Genomic DNA, 11496 nt, shown 5'->3' on the forward strand with positions numbered 1-11496 from the left:
GTCTCCCTACAGCTTTGAGGAACAACCACACCAGGTGGTTGTTCTGCCATGCCAGGGACCAGAAATTTTCTCTGAGGGGGAAAACTGTCAGATTGACACAGGGTCAGTGATTCTTTCATAGTTTGGAGAGGGTGAGTTACTTCGGCTGCACTGCACTGACTTCCAATACTTCTCTCTGGCCCAGTTTTTCCTTCCTTCTATCCCTGTCCCTCAGGAGATGACGATGCTGTTCTGACCCAGGGCTGACTGAGCCAGGCAGGTTCCAGGCTCTCCCACTCCTCCCTGTTCAGTGGGTCTGGGATGACAGCAGAAGAGGATTGCAGCACACTCACAAATGCTTACTCCCAGAACTTCTGGGAAATGCTTGGTTGAGCAGCAATTGAGGGAAGGCAGGACACGTCTAAGCACAGAGCATATTGTTGTGTGAAATCTTCCACAGGAAATTTCAGGAAATTCCCTGACAGCTTTGCTGCATTAGTGCCTACTGCAATTTTTGATACTGAAGATGGGGGCGGGGACAGTGGGGGGATAGCACAGAGAAGCTCATGCAGACATTTCTTAGGGTACCTGTGATGTGCCCAACACATTCCCTAAGGAGCCCTGATGCCGCACAGGAGATGTTTGTCCAAGGGAATTCTATGGAAACCAGACAAGGGGGACATTTCTGTCACCTCACTCCTGTTGCCGAAAAAGAAAAGGTGTCCTCCCCACCTACATGGAAAATCAGCATTGAAAAAATCTGTTTTCCAGGAATTTTTTCAGTACAACAACCTAGGAAGGTTTTCATCCCTTCTGTGCATTCATGAAGAAATTTCTTCTCAAGAAGAGTTCAATCTCTGGACAACCACTGCAGGATTGACACAGAAAGAAAATATGAGAGTAACATAAACAGTGTGCAGGCAAATGTGGGTATACTTTAATTCTTCCATTAATTTACATTTCAGTTTCCCGAATTCAGAAGACCCCACATTTTAGCATAATTTATGATGTCCTGAATTGTATAAATCTTGGTGTTCTTTTTATAGGAACAGATTATATACTCTGTGCAGCTGACAGAGACAAATGCCATACTTACTCCCTGGAGAATTCTAATCTCCCCCTCAAATTTTAAGATGTCAGTGAAAAACAATCCCCTTGCTTCTGAAACCCAACCCCAAGGAGCAATGATACTACCATCCATAAAAATAACTGGTCTGGGATCCTTAGGGATGGATCACTGACAGAATTGTTCAGGCCAAGACAGTGCAGATGTCCACATCATAAATCTGGAAAGGTTATGGTTCATGTGAGGCAGAAAATAGAGGAGAGAACGTTCATGGCTCAAAGAGTACCTCCCCTTTGAGAAGAACCATCCATTGGAGACCATTTAGTGTCACATACTCCTCAAAACACTTGTAATTAATCTAAACAACTCATCACCACCAATGCAGTGGCTACTCAAGGTTTCCATTCATTCAAAAATCTGCCAGACAAATCCATGAGAGGAAAACCAGATGCAGACTTCTGATCCTACACAGAACAAAGACATGGGATGTGTCTGAGCCAGGAGCACTTGAGGATGGGGCAGTTTAGGGAAAGCCTCAGCATATCTGCCAGTTTCATCACTCTTGTGCTTTTCAGCCTCAGATGTTATCAAGGCTGAGCCACTGCCAGGACAGTGCTCTGGGCTGGCCTTTGTGCCCTGACATGTCTGTCACAAGAAGCCAGCAGGCAGCAGCAGGGCAGGGATGTCCCCTTTGCCAAGAGGCCATGGAGAGCTGGAGCCCAGGTGCTGCTGCTCTGCAGCCAGGACAGCCTCTGTTTGCACTGCTTGTGCCTCTGGGCAGAGCACACTCCTGGCAGGCAAAGCCCTCAGTGTGTTCATGGAGCACACAGAAAGCTGCTGCAGCCAGGGCCAGCTGGGGCCTCTCCTTGCCTGGGCAGAGCAGCTCGTGCCATGCCCAGTGATTCTGGCTCCAGGCTGATGTGGGTTTCAAACTTGGCAAGTCAAGTTTGCAAAGTGCACGAGACAGAGCCTGGGGAGGCACCACGCTGTAGGATGGATTTGTAAGGATCTGAAGCACCTGAAAGCAAGTGGGTGGCTCACTAGTGCCCCTTGGGTGCTGGCCAAGGCCCAAGAGCTTTAAGTTGAACTCTTCCAAGCTCCTCCCTCAAGGGAGTTTCTTTGCTCCCCTGTGATCTCACAAACTCCCCTGTTCCCCTTGAGTCTAATATCTGACTGTGTAATGCAGAGATAACAGAGAATATTTCAGCAGAGGTGCCACCAAAACTTTATACAGAGCTCCCTAACAGTTTTCAAAGTACAATACTGGTACACTCCACATCACTGTGCCTGTTTGGGAAACCCACAGAACACGTGATTTTTGCTAATGCTCTCAGCTCTTATTTTCAGTCACTCTTTGCTGCTGTGCTCTCATCTTACCTCTGAACTAATGGAGGATTGTTTTATTTACTGCAGTGTTACACAGCAGTGGATCAAATATTAAGTTACCATGTCAGTTGTCAAGACAACAACAAACAATCCTGGTTTTCATGTTATAATTCAAATTTTCCAGCAGTCACAACTAACTTGGTACACCTGTGACTGGCTTTAGATGCAAGGGATTTAATGAGTAGTACAGGTTTCTCCCAGGAGGCTTGTGGTGCTCCTATTTCTCAGAAGAGTTATTACAAGAAGTCTGCCAATTAAAAAAGTGACATCATACCTCCTGTTGCTCTTTCACCCTGGGATTTCCTATTAGTTTCTTTAATTAGAGCTTTTTGCTAGCCTTGAGCTGACTGAATACTGATGCCCAATATATATTTTAAGGCTGAAGAACTGGCAGGTTGCTAGTCCAGTATAAAGCACAGGTATTATCTTCTATTCTGCCTTCCCATTGCCTTTTTAATCCTCCTACATTGCAGATCAGGAAAGATATCTTGACCTGAAATTTTCCCAGCAGAACAGGACTACACCTACACCAAACCTTCACCACCTATAATCCAGACAAGCAACTGAGCCAGCAATGGGCAGCAGTGCCACTCACACCCACATGCTGGGGGATCCCTCAGGGACCCTTTCTCCACCTGCAGAGAGTTTGCAATCTCTGTCTCCTCTTCCTCAGTGTGACTCATCTCCCTTGGGAGAGCAGCAGCTGGTTAAAGCCAGGACCCTGATAACTCTGGCAGTTATGGAAGCCCTGTGCTCATGGATGTGAAGGGAGGGCCAGCCCATGATGTGGGGAAAAATATACTTCTTGCATCCTGGCATCCCTGCTGGCTTTCCTGCCATCCCCATGAGGTAAGTCTGTGGTTTGTAGCTCTGGCCTGCAGTTCACATGCCCTACTGATGGCTTAATCAAAAACTTTATCTTTCTGTGTGTGATTTTCATTTGCTTAAGGTAACAAGCAGCCAGCAGCTGGCAGGAAAGGCTCCAGCAGACAACCCAGTGCCCCCATTTTCAAGCCAAAATGCATCAATTGCTTAGCTTTTTAATGCCCTTTGGATAATGGAGGTGCATTATTCCCTTATGCTGACACAATCTTCCCTAAATATTTGCAGTATTTCCTATCCCATTTTCTTGGCTACAGGATACAGGAGCCCAGCTGAGAGATTTCTTGTCTGTGACACATCTGCTTTCATACTGTGGCTCTCCTTAAAGGCTTCATTTATTAATACTTTGAGGAAATAGTGTCACATGTAAAGACAGGTTTTTGCTCTCTACTTGTTAGAACTTGAATTCCCAACTGGGAAAGGGTGTGGGCTTGGTTACCACCATGAATAATCCCTGCCTTGTGTTGCTGGGACTACAGTAGCTCAAGAAAAGTATTGGGCATGGTTATCCATGGAGTCTGTTTTCTTATCCCTTGTCACCAACTTCCATTAGAGAGGTCACTAATGGAAGTGTCACTGACACGTTAAACACCAGGAAAGAGTGTCACTGACACGTTAAACACCAGGACTCTCCATGTTCACTGAAGCACAGGATTTCTACCACAGCTATAAGCAGAAGAAATCTGAATGCAAGGGCAACAAAAAGGAAATCTGAATGAGCTGGGAGTTATACATCCCTGGATGTGCACAAAAGATTGCATTTTTAATGTCTGAGAACAGTCTGAATGCATCTGAATCACCAAAACTGGCCTTTGGAAGGAGAAAAACTCAGTTCCCTGCAATAAGCTTTATCTGACAAGCCCTATTCATTCAAAGTTGCAGTCAGATTAAATCTCTGTCACTCTAAATCCCTTAACGTCACTGGCAAATTTGCAAAGGTGCAATCTGTGACTCACTCATAGGGCTTTGATGGAGATTTTGAAAGATAAGACTCCTTGTGAGCCACGGAGGTATTGCTCTCATTAACAACTGCCAGCCAGCTACTAATTAGCTGCTGATTGAACAGTTGAGACAGTTCAGACAATTTCCAAAGGTTACAACCACCCGTTTGTCCAGCCCATCCTCAGCTTCCAAATGAGACATCTGAAGGATATACTGTGAAAACACTTTACACAGCCTCAGGGTGTTCAGCAAGGTATTTCATATCGTGTTATTTCCACCTCTATTTCCTCATCCACACATTCAAGTCAAGTTTCAAGTTTGTGAGCTGAATGGTACCAAGATAAAAACATGGATGGGGGCTCAGGAGGTGTCCTAAAGGATACAGACTAGTAATGTCAAGATCTCTCCACTTTCCCACTTGACTCTGTTGCCTTGCTGTAATTCCTGCTCCTGAATTCACAGCCAGTCCCAGAACACAGGGCAGTGGAAGCCATGGTTAAGAGCTGGCAAAGGGTGAGGCAGCTGCCCCGTCTTCATCTCAAGAAGGATCTATTTTCAGCACAATAAAATCCTCCCTCTTCCATGGGGATGTCTGCACTGCAGATCCTTGCCCCCTCCTCGCTACTGTGCAGTAGCTGTAGTCTGAGCTCCAGCCTGTAGCTGGAGCCTACCCTCAATCTGCCTCTTCTCTCTTGACTCCCCTGTGTTTTGCATCCAGCTGTAGTGGAGCCCAGCCCTGAAGAGATGGAAGCATTGGCATAAAGTTAATAGCGGCACGATCGATTTTAATTCCCTTTTTTCATCAAGGTGTTGCTTCTTCCAGCAGGTCCTTCCTTTCCCAAGGACAGATACTGCTGTTGCTCCTCCAGACCTTTCCAGAGTAACACTGCAACTCCACTAGTAAATTAAACATGTCCAGGAACTTAGGCCAATTGGCATGGAACTGTTTGTGCTTATAGAAGTAAACTATTTCTGTATCAAGCATGGTGAGGCTGGATGCAGACTGTATTGGGAAGGGTCCCAGAAAATGCCAGCTGTCCAGTTATGCCTTTAAATCTGTTTAGGAGATGTGTTGTTGGCACAGGTCAAAAGCTTGACAAGAAATGATTTATCAGTAGAAGTAATTGGCTTCCCCTGTCTGCAAAGGTTCCCTGCCATGAGGAAGTGTTCTAGGAAAGGCAGCATGAAATGGACTTTTCTCCAGTAGGACAAGGGGTAACAGATTTAAACTGAAAAAGAGTTATATATCAGACATCAGAGAGAAATTCTTCCCTGTGAGGGTGGGCAGGCCCTGGCACAGGTTGCTCAGAGCAGCTGTGGCTGCCCCTGGATCCCTGGAAGTGTTCAAGGCCGGGTTGGAAGGGGCTTGGAGCAGCCTGGGATAGTGGAAGGTGTCCATGCCCATGTTTCTTTCAGGCTCTTTCCAAATGAATCCATTCTATAATTGATTCTCTAATTTCACTGCAGGAGATTAAAGAAGTGCTATCAGTATTGGTAGTTTCAATGACACAAAAACTTTGGATATCCGCAGATTTTCCATGATGTTCTTCTCACATTGATCTCCATCTTTGACCTCTATAAACATAGTCCAAATTACTTTTTCTTTCCCACTTTGCCCTGAAACTTCAATGTAATGTTTAGTTTATTTGCCTTGATATTCTTAATTGAGATTACTTCTGAAATTCCTGGCCTGTGAACAAGGAGCTGAGATGGAAAAAACCAAAACCAACACACCAGTATTTTGTCAAAGATTACTTAAGAGGTTTTCAGGTTATTGTTTCCACATGTTTTAGTTTAACTTTTTCAGCTAAATTACTCTTCAGTATTTCTTACCTGTGCTTCCATTGTCTTTGTATATTTTCCTAGTTCAAAGCACTACTGACAGTACTGATTAGGTCACTGCAAAACCTTTGCTAATATATAAATCTTCTCTTGGAAGACTTATGCAAATCTGTGCTAATATCATTGGTTGTATCATCTGCCAAACTTCTGACATATCCAAGTCATTCATGACGCCATGGTATTTTGGAATGATTTTGTCAATACATTTTCAAGCAAGATGTGTAAATCACCTACATTTTTCATCTAGATTCTCTTCCTTTATACTTACTACTTTTTTAGTCAAAATATCAAAAACTGTCAACATTTTTCAGTGGGCCTGTAGCTCTTTCTTCTAATGAACAAGGTGTTTTACAGCAGTATACTAAAATATAAGCTAAAGAATTGTCCCTTTTGTATAGTCTTAAGTGAAGGTAGAAGACAACAGTCAAATTAAAAATAAATATTTTAACATATTCATTTTTATTTTTACAGCATACCAAATTTAATGTAAGCAAGGGACTTCCTCTGGAACAAAAAATATACTGTGAGATGTCACCAGGAGCTGGTAGCTGGGATTTATTAGATCAAGATGACCAGATGTTTGCAAGGACTAATGACAGTCCACCAAAACAGCTAAGACATTGAAATGTCTTTTTCTATTGAAAGTGTTTCTTGTAGCCTGCAATGCAATTATGTGGTAGTTAGAAATGCTCAGAGTAATGCCTTTTCCCTCTATCATGCTTAGAGTGAACAGATATTTATGCTGCCTGCCCATATCTTTTGTCTTCCTGCTCTGTTGAAGCTTATAGGGAACGGATGATGACTTTAACATCTCTCAATCACACACTGTCAAATAAGATAAATGTGGACACATTAATTCAGCTTTTTGTTCCAGCTATTTAATTATGTTGTTACTTTGTTCTGATATTGAAACCATCATTATTTAAATCTCATTCCATAATGAAATGCATCTAGTTATAGATTGTTGGATTAATCAGTCATTGAGTTCATCAGATAGTTGAATGTTTCCTACAAGACACGAGGCTGAAGTCCTCCCAAGCTATTAGTTAAGCTGCCTCTAAATTATCACCTACTTTTGAAAGAAATAGAACTTCCCGTTCCTGGCAAGATGCTGGCATTGCAGGAGCATGTTTACAGTGCTGTCTCTGAGATGGCACGGTTTCTGTCATATGATACATCTTTGGAACTATGACTCTCCTTGCTACTCAGGTGGACAGAGCATGCCCGAACACCATTAAGATACTTCTAATTCTCCACTCAACTCTGAATTTTCTGAGTTAACTCACACATTCTTCAATACACATAGTACTGTCCCAGCTATGCTTGTCAAAAGTTACCTGCTGTTGAGTAGGACCAGAGCTAGACCAGGAATAAATATACTGAAGAATTTCAGTTTTATTAATGTCCTGCTGGGATCGTCTCTGCTACCTTGGATCCTGGATCTTGTGAAGCAAGTACTGCAGCACTGCAAACTTCTGCTGTGCTAGCTCAGTGTCATATTTCCCTCTGTGCTTGTACATGGAAAGAGACTTGAGGGAGACAAGGAAAAGGGTTCAGGTATATATCACCCCTCAAAGGGTAGGCAAATAGCAGCAGACATTGATAGCAGAGAGAACACATAAGAAGAAATTAAATTCTCCAGCCATCCCCTGCTGGGTTTCCATTAAGTCCTGGCAACAGTGGGAATCAGTGACTTCTTTTCTCAGCTGTTGCTGTAACCTAAAAAGAGCCCTGAAAGGCTCCCCTGAAGGTCACATTGAGAAGACAGGTCAGTGCTGCACTAGATGTGTGGCTTATGGAAAAGGCAGCAGGACAATTTTTTTTATGACGTATATTTTATCATGTTTTAGAGGATCTCAGTACATAGGCATTTTCCTCCGCTTTCCTGGTAAAGCATAGATAATTCTATTCTTCTCTCTGCACACTGAAAATTACCTGAATTTGTCATTATGCCTGAGTGCATATAAACATCATCAGGTTTAAATTGTTACTACTTTCTCTAAATCGATTTCACTCAATGTGTAGAAATTGTGTGAGGGTCCATAAAACTAAACAAAAGTTGTTCATCATTATGTATTTTGATTTTTTTTTTTCTAGTCTTTGGACAATATAAAAAAATCACATCAGGAAAAAACTGCCTACAATATGATTTTGAGAACACAATTCAGTAAAAGGATAATAAAATATTCAGAATATTTGAAAAGACAGAAAACCACTGTAACTCAATTTGTAATGATAGAGGATGTCACCTGAGTTTAGGACTGTGAAATATACTGGCAAAGAGTATGTTGCTCATGCACAGAAAAGTTGTAAAGCAGTAAGAGTTAGAGCTGAATATCCATATATACTTACATTTAGATATTGTAGAACTGCTGCATATCATAGTTATGGATGTTATATTGAAATGTACACAATACCATATTTTTTCCTGAAGTAAAATTGGGAATTTTACATACTGAGCATATCTTTCCTTCACCTTAACTGCAATAACTTCAGAAATTCCTTCACAAATTTTTTCTCAAATATATATGAATCTATTCTGCTATATAGCTGTGGAAAGCTATATAGCAGAATAAAATATAATACATAGCTACATAACACAGGTGACAGTTGTGTCCTCCTGGGAACACTGACCAAACACACTTGGCCTTTGACTAAATAAAACTTGAATGATTTGCAGCTAGAGAAAATGTCATCTGACTACTGAGAGGAGATTAGGGAGCAAGGAAGGAATTCTTTCTCACAGCCTGACTCACATGTGAGAAGTTACCTTAGGTCCCTGCCTGACAGCACTGCACAAGACAGGCTTGCTACATGCCACTGAGAGCAGGACTTAACAGAAAGGCAACAGCAGCTACTCAGAGAAGACCTCAAGGATAATGGTCAGAACCCCAACAAACCCAGCCTCCAGTAGAGGCACATTTGTTACTTCTCTGGGAATCCCATCCCCGGGTTCATCCCAAAATATTTCTGCCTTACATCTATCAGAAATCTACATTTTTTCAGCTTAAAACCAGTGCTGCTTGTGCTTTAAATTCTTTGCTCTGTCTTTCTTACAAGCCCTTTTTATGTATTGAAGGGCCTCAAGAAGGTGTCCTTGAACCTTTCTCCTCTCCAGGCTGAACAACCCCAACGACTGGACATGGCAATTACTGCTGTGGTTTAGTGAGGGTGGTGGTGCTGTTTGGCCAAAGATTGGATTCTGTGATCTTGGAGGCCTTTTCCAACCATAATGATTCCATGATTCTGTGAAGTAGCTCAGCTTTTTTTCATAGGAGAGATGTTCCAGTTCTTAGCCCTCCTTTGGAACCACTCAAACTGGTCCAGGACTTTCTTGTGATGGTAACTTCTTTTTCAAGTGATAGAGGAGCCAACATGGAGGAGGGTTGTGTTGAACCTTGTTATCACCAACAAGGAGGGGCTGGTGGGGAATGTGAAGCTCAAGGTCAGCTTTGACTGCAAGGACCATGAAATGGTGGAGTTAGAGATCCTTGGGACAGCGAGGAGGGGACACAACAAGCTCACTGCCATGGACTCTAGGAGAGCAGACTTTGGACTTTTCGAGGATAACTCAGGAGTGATGCATCCCAGCAAAGAGGAAGTCAGTCAAAAATGCCAGGACGTGTGCATGGACGAACAAGGAGCTCCGGGATGAACTCAAATGCAAAAAGAAGACCTACAGAGGGTGGGAGCAGGAACAAGTAGTCTGGGAAGAATATAGAGAAATTGTCCAAGCAGCCAGAGAGCAGAGGAAAGCTAAGGCTGTGATAGAAATAAATTTGTCCACAGACATCAAAAGCAACAAGAAAAGCTTCTGTAGGAATGTTGGTGATAAAAGGAAGACAGGAGAATTTGGGCCTTCTCTGGAAGAAATGGGGTCACCTCATTACCTGGGATCTAGAGAAAGCTGAGGTACTCGATGTTTTTGCCTCTGTGTTAACCAGCAAGTGCTTAAGCCACATCATCCAATTTGCAGAAGGCAAAGTCAGGAACTGGGAGAATGAAGAACCACCCACTGTAGGAGAAGATCAGTTTTGAGACCATTTAAGGAACTTAGAGGTGCACAAGTCCATGGGACCTGAAAAGATCCATCCACAGGTTCTGAGGGAACTGGCAGAGGAAATGGCTAAACCACTATGCATTGTACTTAAGAAGTTGTGGCTGTCTGGTGAAGTTGCCACTGTAGAAGGGGAAACAAAACCAGAGGTGTTTAATATCTCTTTAGCCGACAGGAGCAGTGGGCTCAGGGGCATCTCAGCAACTTTGCCAACGACACCAAACCTCATGTTCCTTGTTGAAAGGGGTATGGGTATTCAAATGGCATCGATTTCTACAAGGCCAAATCTTTACCTCAAGATTTCTTTTATTTATGGTACAGATTGACAGGTCAAACTTGGGAAAAAAGACGTAAGAAACAACTGAGGTCCTGTCCTGGATATGGGTACTTTCTGATTAATTAAAGCATCATCAAGAAAAGAAAGAAACATCTATTTTTAACTGATCTACATAGCAGAAATCACAGCACATCTTACAATACTCACCTTAGCACAAATTCATGCACAGGCTTATTATTCTTTCTTGGAGAATCTCCCACTTCTTTTGCAATTTCAAGTGTACAGATTGGTATATCTGCACTAATGGAGGTATGCTCATTTTCATGTATCAGAAGTGACCTCACATCACTCTCTGAGACCTACCCCAGTAGTTCAGCTACACCCCAGCCTCTTATTTCTGCGAAAAAATCCTGCCCTGTCTATGACTCTCAGGCACCAGCACTATCACACTATCACGGAGATTGTTCCTCTGCTTTCAGAATCTTACCAGCACATCCGCCAAATGCTTTTCATAATACTTACTTCCCCTTAGTGGCTTGCCCAATGTATTCCTCTAAGGCATTTCTTACAAGATTCACACTATCACAAGGGAAAGATAAAAGCTGACATTCCCATTGTACAGCTGGGGTAGCTGCAGCACAGACATACCAAGCAATCCATCCCAGGTCGTGCAGTGAGTCGGTGGGAAAGCCAGCAATAGAATCCATAAGTCCTGAATCCAAGTTCTTTAAGTGCTTCAACTAGTCCAGATTCCCTCCTTAACCCCCCTGTCACATTATTTATAGGAGATGTATTCATATAGCCACCAAGACATCAAAATTTTCTAATTATATCTAGTCATGTCAAATGACAATTATGCCCTTAGTTCAGTTTGCCAGACAATGCTTAGCCAGAGAGGGTTTGCCAAAATATTTTTGACCGAAGAAAGAGGAGGCATCTGGAGCATCTGCAGGCGAGATCGTATAAAATGTCCCTGCAACACGTCTGCCCTGGCTCCACAGAAAGCTCCAAGGTAAGGGATGGGGTCTGCAGGCTGCCAGGAAGGGGATGGCAGCCTAACGTGCC

General features: G+C 43.0%; 1 protein-coding gene across 1 annotated transcript in view; it reads left to right on the forward strand.

The window, feature by feature from the left end:
• Window positions 1-11405: 11405 nt before the first annotated feature.
• Window positions 11406-11496, forward strand: part of LOC102037017 (myosin heavy chain, skeletal muscle, adult-like) — a 17532-nt gene continuing 17441 nt past the window's right edge. Inside the window, 1 exon segment of the mRNA XM_031064914.1 lies at window positions 11406-11443. The gene's annotated coding sequence lies outside the window, so the exon portion shown is untranslated.

Source organism: Geospiza fortis, unplaced genomic scaffold, assembly GCF_000277835.1.
Source record: "Geospiza fortis unplaced genomic scaffold, GeoFor_1.0 scaffold503, whole genome shotgun sequence".
Classification (NCBI taxonomy): Eukaryota; Metazoa; Chordata; class Aves; order Passeriformes; family Thraupidae; genus Geospiza; species Geospiza fortis.